Below are 5,386 nucleotides of genomic sequence, written 5' to 3' on the forward strand. Positions count from 1 at the left end.
AATTTGACATCTGTAGCGATTGTGACTTTTCACTTACAAATCTTTTACTGTACTGTGCTTCATGCTAAGATTAGCATTGTTTTAGTAAATTGTTTTAGTAGTTTAATGGCTTCACATTTTAGATACAGCATTTGTGTTTTTGTAATTAAGTATTGCTAACTTTTGAACAAACAAATTAGCTAATTTGGCTAATCTTGAATGCTAGTCCTAGCTAATGTTTTAGCCGTATATTTGCTTGTCATTTGGCAAATTTTAATTTCCTTGTAATTGTTGATTGTTTTGTCTACAAGCCATCATTTTGCTCCCTGTTTTTAGTGCGAATGCTGTTTTAGGTGCTAGTGATTAAAAATAGAGTTTATTGAAGCTATTTAAAACACAGGGACTCCCAGCTGAAGAAAAGCCTTGGCTAATAAACATTGCTTTATGTCAACTCTTTATCAACTTGCCCTCAGGTATTTTTATGTGAGCCACTTGGGACGTGTAAAAAAAGAAAAAAAGAAAAAAGAAAAAGTAAATAGTAAAACTGCACTGCTCCTCCTAATGGCCAACCAGTGTTAAAAAGCTGCTGCCTTTACACTACAAAGAGTCAAATGACCCCCTAAACTCCAACTGAATTATAGAAGACAGTGTTAAACATAAGGGTTGGCTGTTTCACAGCTCAGGGAGTCAGGTGTTCATAAAACTGTAACATGCATTCATAAAATATCATTGCTCTGCAGCTGCCAGATAAACACGGTTATATTTCCTCCCAAGGCCACTTGGAGAGAAATTACAGCCTCTCTCTCTCTCTCTCTCTCTCTCTGTGTCCTTTTTTTTTTTTTTTTTTTTTAATATATTGCACAGCCTCCGAGGACCATGTTGTTACAAGCTGCTGCTTTAAAAATACACAGAGCGATGATGAGGTGCAGCATTTCATCGAGCATAAGTCACTGTCACTCTGGCGTCTGCCAAGCGTACCTGTGAAGAAGATCATAAAGTTCCCAGCAGCTGCGACGCTGTTCAATAAGATATCAAGCTGGGAACAAAGTGTCTGAGCCAGTGGGACTGAGTGTGAATGTGTGAATGTGGAGCTGCCTGTCGTGATTCTGCGTTTCTGCTCGTCCTGTGCGCGGCAGCCGAGCCCTGAACACGATCTGAACCGTTACAGTGGACGGCACTAAAACAGGACCTTTTACTAAGACCAAGTCACACCACCTTCAACAGAAGCTTTCTTTCACTTTCAAGAATTTTTAGACATTAAATTATAGCTGTATATATATATATTGCTAACATACAGCTTGTTGTTGTTTTTGAAAATATTTAGCTCTCCTTAATTAGTAACTTAACGTTTACTTTAAATTAGCACCATTTATTGCCTATTGTTAATATTATTCATTTTTTATATCCATATATTATGATTTTTTCTGTTAATATTACTCATTTTTTAATATCCATATATTATGATATTCCTCTTCTATTTCCATCTTTTACTACATGTTTTATCTTAAACAAAACAGGCTTAAAATCATACATAAAACCATTTGGTTGAAGGACCCAATCACCTGAGACTCCTGCGGGTTTCAAACCGACCTTTGTCAGTGTTTGCTGTACATTATACAGAAGGCAGATAAACCCACCACTCCCCCTGATGTCACTGTTACACTACAAAAGGCCTTAGCTCACAATGAACCCTGAATACTGTACAACAGCCTCTCCCTCCCCCTCCCTCCTGTCTGTCATCAAGATCTGTCAATCAGTTCACAAGTTCAACCCCCACCCCCCCCCCCCCCCGGGCCAGCAATGATAAGAGCTTTTGCTCATGCTCAAAAGACTTTTTTTTTCTTACCTCATTCTTTACAGTTTGAGTGGCAGAACAACTGTCAACTGCCCTCGGGAACCATATGGTGGGAGTGAAGGTGCTACATAGAGACGTCAGACCATTTGTTCTCCGACATGAAGCTGCTCCTGATGAGACTTTACTGAAAGAGAGAGAGAGAAAAAAAAAAACATTTTTGGCATGTTCCGTCGTGTGTTACAGTCAGATCACGAGACTGGAATCTCTTGATTGACTGAGAGGCCCTTTCACCTTCGCTTACAGTAAATTCCTGCCTCATGTTCTGTTTTTTTTTTTCTTTCCGCCCCATTTTAGTGTCTTTCACAAGATTTAAGGTTGCAAGCTCAGATAACGATCATTTAGTCATTTCTGTGAGTGATGTTTTAAGAATGCTACTGCCTCAGAATTCTTTGGTTTAAATGTCAAATGTAAAAGGCTGGGGCGAAAACCTGCAACAGAATCATGAAAAACATTGTGCAAATTTTTAATTTCTATTGTTTTTATAGGACAATCTATGAAGAAATAATAATAATAAAACTTAGCAGCCCTAGTGTATGTTAATCATGTAGATCAGTGACTTTACTAGATTCACATTTAAGCTATATTTAAAATATTAATTTATGTTTTACCTCTTAATCCTTCCAGAGTCACAGGGGGCGCTGCAGCCAAAACAGTCAAGGCCCTCCACACAGCGTTAGCTCCCGGGACCTCCATTGCAAATCCATAAACAATGCTACAAAATATGTATATAAAAAACGTTTAGAATGTATTTTCTGACTTTAATTCATTATTTAACAATAATTACATTTATGATATGACAATCATCGATGATTGTGTTTCTAGCGCTTTATTTTCCCACTGAATAATAAACCTTTCAACGAACTGCGATTAAGAATAGAACGAAGGAAATCGAACCTCGTTTGCGTATTTGGGAGATCGCGGCCATTTTCTGTATGGCTGTAAAGCCGTACTTAATGTTATGCTGCGTCATATGTTTGGGTTTTAGTTTGGTCATGAGTTTTTGGGATTTGTTTAGCAGCAGAGTACTCCACTACAGGGCCGTTCGTCTGTCCTTTTTGTCTATTTCTTCTCAAAAAACACATCAATTCCGCGCTAGCGAGCTACATGCTAGCTTGGAGAGCGGAGCAGGTTCATACCAACGACAGACCGCAGGGGACTACGTATTATGACGTCACAAGGTCAAGGTTGGAGCTTTACAACGAGGTGCGTTCATGTACCATCGGACATTTGAGAATCCGACGATTATCGTACTTTGTGTTATACGGTTCGAGACAAGTGGCAATAAAAAATACATAAATAAAAAGAGCCCCCTGGTGGTTGAAAAGCACTGACACAAACGAACAACTCACATTTACAGCTATGGTCTAATAAAAGTAGAAAAAATTAACCTAATCCTTTCTGAACTGTGGGAGTAAACCGGAGTAACTGTAACAAACTGACCGGAAGAACATCCAACACCACACAGCCAGACCAGGAAGTAAACAAACACATGTAACATGTCATTTAATCTACCTGCAGGTGGCGTATAATCCCCGAGCTACCGCCACCATACATTTCTTTTACAAATGTGTCACATCAGCAGATAGAAACACCTTCTACAAGACAAATTCCGCAAAGTTCAACAAGATTTTTTGCTTTAGTAATGAAGTGTCAGATTACCCAGACATTGCAAACAAGATTTTATTTTATATTTATTGTCAGGTTACATTGATTTTCCAGCTCAGGGCCACAAACCGTACTTGTACTGAAACTCCTGGCAAAAAGCCCAAACTACCAGTTTATTTTCTTTTACTAATCAGCGTGTCGTCGACGACACACGCTGTCATTTCTGTATTCTCTCTCATTAGGGCCTCGTCACCAATCACCCTCAGAAAACAAAGGCCATGACAAATCCTACCACTGCATCGCCGTCAAAGTCAACCACGACAAGTACAGCCAAAGTCGGACCAGCTGGACTTTACAGTCTGGTCCGGACCTCTTCAGCCCAGATGGTGATCCTCAAATTCACCTTCCAGGAAAAACAGTCTGGGAGCTTTGAGATCTGGGCATTTGTTAAAGTCTACTATGTCAAACTCTGCTCATTGTTGCCCGGGCCTCCAGCTCCAGACTCTTACCTGGGATTATGCCCCTCCATTAGTTAATCACCATCACTGTAAACCTCCTGAGTGCAGGGACTCAGACAATAGCAACCGTGTCACACACTGTCAACCTGCATTTTACTACAGCTGCGCTGGTATTATTCATATGGTTGATAAAGTGGTCGTCACCGCTGCGACATCTGCTGAGATTTAGCTTCTAAGAATGAAGTCTGGCTTCCACATGGCAGACATGTTTTTAATGTGAATGACTGAACACGTTTCCCTCCTGGCAGCGTGTTCACTTTATTGTCATTAAACGGTTTCACTGCTTTGATGAGTAAAGCTGTAACAGAGAGTAGGCACTGCAGTAAATGTCCAAACACCGCTGTCAGGATAAGAGCTTCTGCTCCGTCCAGATAACAGCCTTCTACCGTTTACTCTTGTCTGACCCGTTGCTCAATTTACCCAGTGTTCAAAGCCGCAGGTCACTCTGACCAGGTCTTCTGCGCACACAAATTTTAGGGAAAAGGATGAGTCAAATTTAGGGAAACACAAACACACATCACAAAAACAACATGATCTCATCGTACCAGGCAATGATTAATGGACTTTCCCCTGGTACCACGACAAGTTCACCGTGGTCCTTTGTCTCATCCTCTGCTCTGTTGTTCAATACTTTTGTAATAAGTGGAACAAAGGGCAATGACCAGGGGCTGGGTATCAGAAACGGACAGAACCATCTGCTTATAATCTGTGGTCACAAAGTGAAACAGTTTCTTTTCTGGCCTCCCTTATAAAATCCAAATGTCTGAATTATATATATAAAAAAACATTGATCCTATTTAGAGGAAAACAGAAGATAAAGCAGAAGTGTTCCTATTTTTTTAAAAATCTAAATGGTAGTTGCTACTATTTGAGAAACAAACCATTGATCATTTAAACTAGGTTGCACAAAATGTGGCTTGAGGGCCAAATTATTACACGTAAAAAAAACTTTAAGGATGCATTTTACATCTGCAGATATTTCTTTGTTTACTGGACCTAGCCTAGCCTAAAACACAATTTCTGGTAAAAGTCCTGCTACAGACACCAGCGTTAACGTTAGCTACACCAATCCTGGTACAAAGTCTTCAAATGTAAAACTCTAATAGCTGTAATTGTACTGTGAGGAAAAATGTTGTTCAGATTCAGCATCAACCCAAATGTAAATTTAAACTTTTCCTTCATGTAAAATACTGGATTAAGGTTGTTTATTATATTTAATGAGATGAAGTTAATGTATGACAAAGCATCCAGTGATGATCATTCCCCCTCATCATGTGAACCTGTCTGACAGGGAGTAACTTCACTCCGGCTTTATTCCCTGCTCTGCTTTTCCAAACTTAGTAAAAAGAGTGGGGGGATGAAGGGGGGGGGGGGGCGCGGAGAAAATGAGTGGGAGGAGAGAGAGGGAAGTGTTTTCTGTGAAACCTTG

The 5,386-nt window shown here is 39.9% G+C and overlaps 1 long non-coding RNA gene across 3 annotated transcripts in view; it reads right to left on the reverse strand.

The window, feature by feature from the left end:
• Positions 1 to 5,386, reverse strand: part of LOC107988367 (uncharacterized) — a 58,087-nt gene that overhangs the window by 3,936 nt on the left and 48,765 nt on the right. For all 3 annotated transcript variants that reach the window (XR_001759870.2, XR_001759868.2, XR_003049357.1), the window contains 2 exons: positions 2,443 to 2,546; positions 1,826 to 1,958 (listed from right to left, as the gene is read on the reverse strand). This is a non-coding gene — a long non-coding RNA (uncharacterized LOC107988367). The remainder of the gene's footprint in view (positions 1 to 1,825; positions 1,959 to 2,442; positions 2,547 to 5,386) is intronic.

The sequence above is a fragment of the Cynoglossus semilaevis genome, chromosome 3 (assembly GCF_000523025.1).
Source record: "Cynoglossus semilaevis isolate Cse_v1.0 chromosome 3, Cse_v1.0, whole genome shotgun sequence".
Lineage (NCBI taxonomy): Eukaryota > Metazoa > Chordata > Actinopteri > Pleuronectiformes > Cynoglossidae > Cynoglossus > Cynoglossus semilaevis.